General features: G+C 38.2%; 1 protein-coding gene across 2 annotated transcripts in view; it reads right to left on the minus strand.

Moving 5' to 3' along the window:
• Positions 1-611: 611 nt before the first annotated feature.
• nras (NRAS proto-oncogene, GTPase) overlaps positions 612-12,212 on the minus strand; it is a 117,871-nt gene continuing 106,270 nt past the window's right edge. For both annotated transcript variants that reach the window (XM_060845578.1, XM_060845577.1), the window contains exon 6: positions 612-5,547. The gene's annotated coding sequence lies outside the window, so the exon portion shown is untranslated. The remainder of the gene's footprint in view (positions 5,548-12,212) is intronic.

Genomic DNA, 12,212 nt, shown 5'->3' on the forward strand with positions numbered 1-12,212 from the left:
CAATGCAGTACTTTGAAATGTAGTCTGAAGTATAGTCACTGCTGTTCATGTAGGGAACAATGCAGTTATGGGATATGACTATGACCATAATCAGATATTCCTCTAACCAAAAAAAAATCGAATAAATCGACCAGGGTACTGAGGCTAACTACTCGTCAGCTCTTTGAAACAGTGTCAGGATTTTCAATGCCCAGTTGAGAAGGAAGACAAGATCTTACTTTAAAATCTGTGAAAGACAGCATCTCCAATATTCTTTGTACTACAAAGTGCATCAGCTTTCACTTTTACCAAATCCTGGCACAATATTTGGGGCCAATAATTTCTGACTCAAAGCAAAAATACTGTCTCAAAAATTCAACTTTTGATTCACTCATCTCGCTGCACCCAAGATGGCTTTTTCAGCTCGTCAAAGACTGCAGTCCTCGAAGGAGAAACAAGCTGTTTGTAAATGGAGTTGAATAAATAGAAATGATGCAGGAGTTTGAAACAAATTGGAAGAGAAGCAGCTGTCAGGACATATGAATTTTGAAGGCCTTTTAGAATCTGGCTTTTTTAATGCTGTAACCAAAATAAATCAACATATGGTGAAAAAACCCAAAACAATAGTCATCTACAGAATAGGTTCTCTTTTATTGTCTCACTGCATTGAATACACAAAATGGCTCATGGTGAATGTTCCTGCATGCAGGAGAAACGACCGTAGAAATCAAAGGTCACCAGTGCTTTGTATATTTTCTAGTCCTTTTGTCCCAGAGCTCAAGAGAAATTCCTTTCATTTACAGAAAGTTTCCCAGTTTAAAAGACAATATTATTTACAAAAGCGTCAACATTTTCGTGGGGAAAAAGCAGTTACATCATGCAAAAATATACTTTCAGCTAGCCATTTTCACAATCATGAAAGCAAACCAGCACTTGAATTAACAAGACATACTTTGTAGTTACCAAAAAGGGGGAAAATGTAGTATATACAGTTCAGGGAACACTCAAATATTTCTTTTCATCACTTTGAACAATGCCAAATGCTTGAATCTGGGATATATGAAACAAGAAAACAAAACTGGGATATGTTCCAATTTGGCCCAGCTCATTAGAAAGTCTCAGTCACAATTACTGCCCTTTTTTTTGGCAAATTGTGTGCGCATATGCATATAAGGAAGGGCAGAGAGAAAGTGGTGAGAATGAAGACCAATTCGGTAATTTGCTGGATCTTTTACAGCATGATAGTTAAAACTAAAAACAAATAATTTTATCCAGCGTAAGTGACCATATCCTCATTGCTGTTGTAGACTGCGAATACGGGAATGACAGGAAGAGAGATAATCAGTGCAAGATTAGTTCATGGTTTTACAAACCAAAAGTTTTACAAAACTTATTAACCTGCACTCTAATATCAAAACAGGTACACAATACTTCTCTAGAATATGAAAATGACACTAACTACTGTACATATAAAAACAAAAGTGAAGAGTGTTTGCTCAAAGAAACAATACATACTTCCAAAATTACATCATACAAATCTCAATTCCTCATAGGGTTATTAATAAAAATCTATTTGTGCAATTTGAGTGTTCCCATAAGCAATGCCTTTCTGCAAAACCACAGAAATTGTTACAGTCTGTTTTTATCACTCAATTTGTTACACTACTTTTTACCTGAATCTCAATACATTGAGCATGCTCATTTAGTGCATCACAAATGCATTGCCCCAGAGCAACTTCCATGATAAACTGAATCTTCTGCACATGCCAAGAATGAAAAAGCATTCCATTCCACTATGTAGAAGCCCAAGACAGACAGCATCTTTTCTTGAGGATGTGAATTTGAGGGTAGTGAAGGGGTATGGGGAAGCAGTGGAGGAATTTAGATCAGCAGATCTCATTCTAAAAACTTAACACATTAAGAATATGTCAAAATAATGGTATCAAATTTGTCTAGTACAAACATTAACAGTTTATCAACACATTGAAATCTTAGTTTGGAGATGACTACGAAATTAACTAAGAGAATCACAACTCTGGGAGAATTGAACATTGAATACAAATACAATATCAAAACAGGGTAAAACGTACATCTTTTCAATTATACTGATTAACCATACATTATTAATACATGACATTTGTTAACTGAAGTTCCAAATACAAAGCAATAGATTTGGCAGGAAATATGATGATATTAGACAGAAAACATTATTTTCCATCTACAAACAGCATTCAGTAGTGAAAATAAAAGTCCCTACTCCTGAAAACTGAAATGCAAAAAAGATGCTGTGTCTCAGAGTCTTAATACAACTGTAATAAATGGCTATCAGTCTGAAACTGTAGCAAATGCTTTGATAAATGCAAACCAAAACCCCTGCCGTTACACGAATGCTAATACTTTAACTCCATCAGAAAATGACATCAACTTCAACAGAATGATTTGGACCACTGAACAAAACTGGAAAAGCATGTCAACATTAAACAAAATCATTCTCGCAACTGTATGTATACCAATGTGTTTACAAAGTGAAAAATTCAGATTAACTTGCAATTAAACCAATGGAGTTTAAAAAGATAATGTCTGATTTACTAGCGTTCTGGCAGAGGGGTTTATATCACGTAGCAAAAAAACAGCACGACTATTTGCAGCATTTTGTGGAACATACAGTTCTTGAATCTGACTGTAGGAGGTAGAGTCTTTTTTTTCAGAACTTCAACATATTAATTCTGTGAGAGAGCTGCATAAATCTGATAATTCATGGCTGCCATGCAATAAATAACACTAGAGAAACAAATCTACATTGGAATTTCTGACCTATTCAGCTTGCAGCTTGTTTAGTCAGCCAAATAATGATATTGACACTGACCACGCGTTTTGTGATTGCTGCATTGCTCTTGGTCTGTAATGCACAACTTAGTAGTTTGTTCTTTTCAGCTTATTGAGAATGTCAACCTATGACAACTAAGCTTTCAGAGAAGAGTAGAAAAAGAAGTGGAAAGAATGCCCCAGTCTGTTAACAGGAAGCCACAGTGATGAGCTTCATTTGGACTGCCCATGGAGTTCCTGAACATTATGAAAGAGGTGCAGGCTATAGCAGCAAGGAGACTGAAGAACAAATTGTTATCCACACATACCTTGGGGGATGCCACATCTACAAGTATGAGAGCACTGAAAATAAACAAATTCAAACTCCAAGTCAGCAATTACATAGCTTGAACTTCCAGTAAATCAAACTCTTTTGAGGCTGACTTTAAAGTTTAACATCATGGGGAGACATAAATGAGAATAAAGGAAAAATGCTTGCAAGACCTAGGTCAAGACGTGACCATCATTCAATCATATCTCAGCAAAGCAAAATTGGATTTAAGTCCTTTTCAGTTAATAGGCATTATCAATAGATGCAGAATGTCAGGTTCAATTTGCCAATACTCAAAGCCTCCAGAATATGCTACACCAATAATGATCTAATTTTCTGGCAGAACTGGTCTGAGGGCTTGATGTATTTAGGAGTGAATGAGTTCAATGCTGTAAACGTGGTACACAAATCTGCATGAGATGTAATCTTCCCAATTTCTGAAGCTTTCTACAAATGGGTCTTGATGTTCCCAAGAAACATCAGCATATTGAGATGTGCTGACATGGGTTGGTAATACTGACAATAAACTAAAACAGAACAGGCTGTAAACAAGCATGAATTACTTATTAGATTTTCCTTCTTAAAATGGAAAGCTAAGAATTTTAAATATGGGAAGTGCAATTTGGCCTTCAATGTACAGTAAAGGGTGCAGAGCCATGTATGACAGAAGAATACGCCCTAGGATATTAAAAAAGTATGTTCTTTTGGTACATCTTATGCTCATCATTGCACATTGTTTAACTCGGGGAGTTACTCATTACTATCTCACATTTTAGGACACATTATCTAACTTCATGCAGCTGCTTTGGTCTTGATGTTATTAATATTTAAATTGATTTATCTGGAAAATCTTCCTCAAGCTACTTTATACTTTAATAGCTTGTTAAAAGATACAAGCTCCAAATTCTAAATCAAGCAGTGTTACATACCAAACACTATTTTAAATCTTGATTTTGTTTTCTGGTTGTGAAGAGGAGTTCAGGAAATTTAACAGACCTGAAATATCATTCATTTGTTAGTTTTAAAAATAGCATTGTGGTTCCCTCTGGCCAAAAAATAAAACTCAAGACTCAAATTCTTTTTCTTTTGAAATGCTACTGAAATGCTTCTGCACAAAGGCTAGTGTTTCCAATAATTTTGCTTTTAAAGGTTTCCAGTTGTTGTACAGTGGACATCAAATCATATTAACAAAACAATGTTATATAGGCCTGAAATGGATAATGTGTCTACATGGATAATGCTGCCTGGCAATGTAAGGATTGGCTGCACTGTAAACAGAAAACAAACACTCCCAGATCAGGTAAGGCACACGGGAAAATAAAGCCACACAGGTCACTCCCCTTCACTCCCCATTAATACTCTTAATTGATCTCAGCCTTGTGTGCCTTTTAGTGAGAATGGGTGTTGAAAATGTACTCCAAACCTATTTGGACTAAGGGCTGATGAAAATCACTACAATTAGGAACCAGCCACAAACGTACTGAACACAGTGCTGATCAGGTTTGTTTTTTTAAAAAAAAAAGAACTTATTTTAAGAACAGCTTAAGAACCTCGCTGCACTGATTGAGGAACTGCTAAGCTTCCTATTTAGTCTGAATGAATCCCAGTCCAGTTATTGGCCCAACAGGTAAAATTTTCTTAATTGTGCACAAACAGCAGAAAAACTGAAAAACAGAAATTTGTTAGAAATATTATCAATGATTCCCAAGTCAGGATCATAGGCATCCAACTATTTGCTTTGGGTTTAACAAGGGAGATAACACACATAAGAATATGCCCTTCATACTGTTGTGGCATAACCACTTTAACTTTCTAGACAGATTGAAGTGGTTACCCAGCCATTGATCTGAAGTAAGTAACTGCATTTCAACAAGTTTGCACTTATTGGTTTCACAGTTACACAATTTCACTAATTTGGTATTGCTCCTTAATGCTTGGGGTGAATGCCCACAGGAACTGTACCCATAGATTGCCAAGCGGATCTCGAAATGTCTACAATACTGTAATATTGATACAATACTTACACATTTTAAATCTGTTTGGCAGAAGTAGGCATTTTAAGTTAGCACGAAGGTCCAAAACAACTGGAATCTTTGTTGTTGCAGTAAACAGGCACTTTACATTAAAAAAAACTCAATTTTATCAGACTATTATGTATCTCAGTCTGATTACTATACCCCACATAATTTGGTTAGTGTACTATAAAAATGAAATCCAGTAAATTTAGTGTAATGTATAGAAAGAGAATGAGCGAGTGCATCTGTACCTAGTAAACCTATTCTACATGTCACACATTTTGATAAGAGAAAAGGGGTAGGTATGGTCTGCAATTTCACATGAAAGACTGTTCGTCTTGTTCTTTTTCCCCATCTTTGCTCAGATTCTGTTTGCATATTTTTCACAGACTGCTATGTAGAGGCATCCAATATATCCTGCAGGAAATAAACAAAGATACATTTGAAATAGTGATCCTTACATTACAATAAACTGTTTTCAGCTCAACATTTCATTGTGGCTATCATGAGATAAACTGAAATAAATTCTTAATATCATGTTGTCATTTATGGTATAGGAGTTGCACAGAGTCTGATGATGCACATGTAACCCCAAATTCTTCCATTACTGCACACTTTGCTTAGAAAAGAATTGAGCCAATCTGCATTGCCTCTTTCCATCTTTTCTTCCAAATGGCATCACTGCACTTGTCCATACTAAGTTTCACGTTTTACCAACTATGCCAGCCAGTATCCTTTCGCAGGCAATCCATATTACGATCACTGTTTGACACTCTTCCGTGTTTGCTGAAAATGTGTTGCTGGTTAAAGCGCAGCAGGTCAGGCAGCATCCAAGGAACAGGAAATTCGATGTTTCGGGCATAAGCCCTTGCCCGAAACGCCGAATTTCCTGTTCCTTGGATGCTGCCTGACCTGCTGCGCTTTAACCAGCAACACATTTTCAGCTCTGATCTCCAGCATCTGCAGACCTCACTTTTTACTCTTCCGTGTTTGTTAACATTGGGAAATTTGACTCTGTATTCTAAATTTCAATCACTTGTATACAGCAAAAAAGCAAGTGGTTAGCTTTTACCATTTGGAAGTAGCACCATTTGCCTTTGTCCATTCCAAATAAAATCCATCTACCACAACTTGCTGCTTCCTTTGCTGAAATCAATATTTTATTCAATTGCACAACAACCTTCCTACTGGATCAGCCTTAATTTTTGTTAACCAACATTTTATGGAGTACTGTGTCAAACCTTTTAGAATTCATATAAGCAACATCCTTTACATTCCCTTCAACAACTTTCCCTATTACTTCATCAAAAAATGAAATGAAATGAGTCAAGCATGGTCTGTGCAGGTTCTGAGTTAATTCAAATCTCTCCTTTACATTGGCACCAGGGAAGCAACAGAACTCTCAATGATGGTTACAGAGATGCTTGTTTGTCCCCTTAACAATAGAATCGCCTGTAATTATATTTTGACTTGCTTTTTCTTCCAGTAGAATCCCCTTCCATTGTTACCAGGGTCTGACATGCATTTCATCAGAGTATCACCACCCCAGCAATCATTAACATTGAGTATCTGTTTGAGTGGCAACACTGCCCAAAGACTACTACCAGCCCTTCTCTACTCTTCCAGGTGGCCAGCCACCTATGTTGACCTCGCCACCTGTGGGTAACCAACCTGTGAAATGCATGATTCGGGAAACTCTCATGCTCTACAGTGACTCCAGTTGCCCCTTCCAAGTTTGAACTACAGCAATTGGAGACACGTCAAGACACTTCACCTATCTTGAGGAACCATGTGAGATCAAAATTCTTACATCACGTAAGTCTACTGGACATTCTATACCTTCAGGCAGGTAATCACAATTACAAAAGGAATTCTCTATTCCTGAGATGCTGCCTGGCCTGCTGTGCTTTGACCAGCAACACATTTGCAGCTGTGATCTCCAGCATCTGCAGACCTCATTTTTTACTCGAAGATTTTAACCTACTGCGAATCCTCTTACAAGGATGCCTTCCTTGAAGAAGCTCTCTTCCTCCCTCTACAAGGATTTCAGTGAGTCCCTCTCTCACTGCACCCCCCAGGTCATCTCCTCCATCGCCCCTCTCCCTAGTCCCTCCTCCCTACCTTTTATCTTAGCCTGCTTGGCTCTCTCTCTCTTATTCCTGATGAAGGGCTTATGCTCGAAACGTCGAATTCTCTATTCCTGAGATGCTGCCTGGCCTGCTGTGCTTTGACCAGCAACACATTTGCAGCTGTGATCTCCAGCATCTGCAGACCTCATTTTTTACTCACAATTACAAAAGGAGGCCACTTGCCTCATCATGTTTGCACTGGTTCTCCAAACGAGCATTATGAATTAGTGTCATTTGCCTGCCATTGCCCTGTAAACATTCAGTGTTTCTATTCATGTAATCATCTGACACGTTCTCCTTTGCCTCAATTGAACCTGCTTCTACTGCACTTCTGGTCAGTGCATTCCAGACACCAACTATTTAGCGTGTGCAACAGGTTTTCTCGCATCCCATTTGCTTCTTTTGAAAACTACTTTAAATCTGCGCGCTCTCATGTTTGATCCTTCCATTCCACCCAGGCCTTTCATGATTTTGAAAACTTGAGTGGAATATCCTCTTTTCCTATGCAAACAACTTCTATAATTTGTCTTTATAACTGAAGTTTCTCATTCCTAGAACCACTGTGCACTCTCTTCAATGCCTTACACAAGTTCAGCCTCTATCAAAAAAGCACAAGATACTGCATGTTTTATTAACTGCTCTCCACCTGTACTCACATTAACGCATCATGGACATACACATCCAGATCTCTGTGCTTCCGCGCACACTCTACAGCAGTAACCTTTATTTTATAATACCTTGCCATATTCCTTCTGCTAAATTGTATCACCTCACCTATGAGCTCTAACTCTGCACAAGACTGGTATGTGGCAGTGTACCAAATGCATTTTGGAAGTTTGCACTTCATCAACCCTCTTTGATACCTGTTCAAAAGAACTCCAACAGGTTAGTTAGACGTGATTTTCCATTAGGTAATCTATATTGCCCATATGATTACTAATTCTATCATTAATTATTTCTAGAGGTTTTCCCAAAACCAAAGTCAAATTGACTGGTTTGTAATTGCTGAGCCTATATTTACTTTCATTCATTCATGGGAAGAGGGAGACATTGCCCTTCCCTAACTGTCCACACGCCAGTTCAGAGTTAACCACATTGCTGTGGATGTGAAATCACATAGGCCAGACCAGCAAGAATGGTAGTTTCCTTCCCTAAAGGACATTGGTGAACCAGAAATGTCTTTCCAACAATTAGCAATGGATTCAAGGTCATTAGCCTTTTAATTCCAGATTGCCACTGAATTCAAATTCCACTGTCTGCCATAGAGGGATTCAAACACTGGTCCTCAGAATATTAGCCTGATCTCTGGATTAAGAATCCAACAATACTACTAGGCCGCTGCTTCCCCTCATCATATCCTTTTTTGAATTAAGAGTATAATGGTTGCAATTCTCCAGTAGCACATCAGTCTATGCAAGATTGAAAGATTATGAAGTGTCTCATCATTTTCACCATCACTTGTTTCCGTGTGCTTGCATGTATCTCATTAAATCTGTCTCAACTTCAAGTACCAAAAGCTTGTCTAATACTTCAATTTCTAACAGTCTTTCATTCTTTGTCACTATGGCCTGGGAAGCATCATCATCTTTAATAAGACTAATAAGACAAAAGATGGTACTACAAGTGGGCTACAAGCTGAAAGTCTGAGGTGGTGAGATTCAAGTAATCAATGCTACACACAACCCCACCGTGCCACCATGCTCTCTCATGTTCTCTCTCCCCTGTCCCTTGGTCTCGTTAATCTGACTCTCATTCTTCTCCTTCCCCTACTCCTCAAAGTTTGGAGAACACTGCCATAGAACCTTATAAAATAAGCACGAAATGGGATTGAACAGAAGGAGGATCAGAGTTACATTTAGAAAAACAACTAAAAGAAAACAACATATTAAAGGCACTATTAAGCAAGACAGAAGAGGGAAACATCAAAGAATCAAATTCACGATTCAAAGGTTGTTATGGGAAAATGGGTTTTGATTTATGAGGCATTGACACTAGTACTGGGACAAGAAGAAATTGATTAGGATAGCTTCACCTGGATCATGCTGGGACCAGAGGACAAGATAATAGTACATTTAATGGATACGAGTAATGATAATCAAAGTACAATAGGAAGAGACAGTGACTAGAACATGTAGGAGAAGTAAGCCATTCAAGTCTGCTCAAACATTCAATTAGATCATATTTTCTTATAATCTTTACTTTCCACTATCACCTTGCATCCACTATATCTGTTATTACTTCCTTCGATATCCTAGGATGTATCTCATCATCTCCAGGTGACTTATCAGTCTTTAACTCCATTAGTTTCCCTCATACTTTTTCTCTGGGATAATTATTGTATTTATTTCCTCTCTCACTTTTATCCCTTGATTTAGTATTTTGGGAATGCTATCAGTGTCTTCACTAGTGAAGACTGATGCAAAGTATTTATTCAAATTCATTGCTGTTTCTTGGTTGCCTATTATTTTCCTAGGTTCTTTCCGAGAGGCCTTTATTCACTTTGGTTTCTCTCTTTTTAGATAGTTCAAGCTTATGTTGTCTGCTTTGATATTACTTGCTAGTTTACCCAAAGTTTATTTTCTCTGATTTTTTTTGATTATTTTGTAGATTTTTAAAACTTTGCCAATCTTCTGCTTAATCTTTATTACATTGTATAGATCTGTTCTACATGGGCGACCAGTACACGTGAGGGAAGCATCTCAGCTTCAACTCCTGGACGCTCAGGTTTCAGAGCTGGAGTGGTGTCAGGTGACACGATGGAACATCTGGAGGCTGAGAGAATCGTGGATAGCACGTACAGAGAAATGGCCATACCACAGACTAAGACTGCACAGGCAGAAAAGGAATGGGTGACCACTAGGCAGACTAAGAGGATGAGGCAGGCAGTGTAAAAATCCCTGCAGCAATTTCCCTTAAAAATAGATATACTACTTTGGGTACTGTTGAGGGGAAATAGCCTCTTGGGGAAAAAGTGCAACAACCAAATTCATAGCACCACTACTGGCTCTGCTGCACAGGGAAAGAGCAAAAAATGTAGAAATACAATGGCTATAGGGGATTCAACTGTAAGCGGAATGGTTAGGTCTTTTTCTGGTTACAAGTAGAACTTCAAAAAGGTAGCAATCTCAGGATTAATATTAGTGCCATGTGCCAGTCAGAGTAGCAATAGCAAGACGTATTGGATGAACAGGTGGCTAAAGAAATGATGATGGGGTATGGTTTTAGAGTCCTGGGGGACTGGTACCAGCTCTGGGAGAGATAAGGTCATTACAAACTGGATGGGTTATGCCTGTGCAGAATCAGGATTAATGGTCTAGCGGGGTACTTGCTAGAATGGTTGGGGGGTGGTTGCGCATGGAGGGGGCATTTAAGCTAAACTGGTAGTTCTATGGGAAGCTATTCAAGGAGTTAGGGTAAGGGGAATGAAGGATAAGAACAAGACAGAAGAAGGAATAAGAGAAATGATAGACAGCAGAATTAAAGGCTAGAATCAACCAAGGCAAAGTAAAAGAAAATGGGAACGGGACAAGGAATGTTAACAAGATATGACTTACGGCTTTGTGCCTGAATGCATAGAGCATTCAAAATCATGCATAAAATGTAAATGGGTATAATATAGTTAGGGTTAAAGAGACATGGTTGCAGAGTGACCAAGGATGGGAAGTGAACATCCAGGGGTAATCAGTATTTACAAAGGACAGAAAAGAAAAAGTGATGGAGTTGCATCACTGCTTAAAGAGGGAATAAATATAATACTGAGGAATGATAGTAGGTCAGACAACATACAATCTGTGTGGGTAGAATTGAGAAATACAAAAAGCAAAACAACATTACCGGGGATGGTATATACGCTGCCAAACTGTAGGATGTTGGGAATGGCATTAAATAGGAAATTAGAGATGCGTGTTGTAAAGGAACATCTGAAATCATGGGTACCTTTAATCTACATATGGATTGGGCAAATCAAATTAGTCATGATACTGCAGGAATTCTGGAGTCTGTGCAGGATGGTTCTCTGGACCAATACAATGAGGGACCAACCAGAAAACAGACTACCTCAGACTTGGTATTTTGCAATGAGAAAGGATTTATTGGTAATGTGGTTTCAGGCAACTTGGGGATGACCAACCATAATGTGCTGGAATTCATCAAGGTGGAGATTGAGGTAGGTGATTCCGAGACCAGGGTCCTGAATCAACTTAAGAGAAACTACAATGGTATAAGTGGTGTGAATTGGTTATGAAGAATTTGGAAATGTCACTGACAGTAACAGTGGATTGGCAATAGCAAACAGGTGAACAACAAAAATTGTTTATTCCTGTCTAGCACAAGAGTGCAAAGAGAACAGCGGTAAACAATGGCTTATGAGGGAAGCTTGGAGTAGTCTTAGATGCAAAAAAAAGCATATAAGTTGGCAAGAAAAAACAACTATCGTGAGGTTTGGAAACAGTTTAGAGGTCAAAGGAGGACAAAGTGATTGATTAAGGAAGGGAAAATTGGGTATGAGAGTAAGCTTGCAGACAATATAAGAACTGACTGAAAGTTTATATAAGTTTGTAAAGGAAAGGTTGGTGAAAATGCATGAAGTCCCTTACTTCCTATTATAAATTCCCATTTCTGACTGTAAGTTGATACTTCACTTGTGACTTCACAAAAGGCAGCACGAATAATGTACAAGAAACGATAGGCAACATGGTTTAGGAGGAGGAACTGAAGGAAATCTGTATTAGTACAGAATTGAAGGAGAACACTTAGCTTCCTGGGTTAACCATGGTTAGTTTATCACCTTCCTAGAATCCTTGTTCCTTACTGGCATTTATCTTTTCTGAGAGTCAGCACTACTTTCTTGAATAGCTTTTTAACTTGCAGTCTTAAATGTTGACGGGTGATAGCACAAAAGACATCATAGGGTGCCTCAGAGTTGGGTCAGACAATTTGCCATTTGGTCAAGAC

This window comes from Hemiscyllium ocellatum, chromosome 26 (assembly GCF_020745735.1).
Source record: "Hemiscyllium ocellatum isolate sHemOce1 chromosome 26, sHemOce1.pat.X.cur, whole genome shotgun sequence".
Classification (NCBI taxonomy): Eukaryota; Metazoa; Chordata; class Chondrichthyes; order Orectolobiformes; family Hemiscylliidae; genus Hemiscyllium; species Hemiscyllium ocellatum.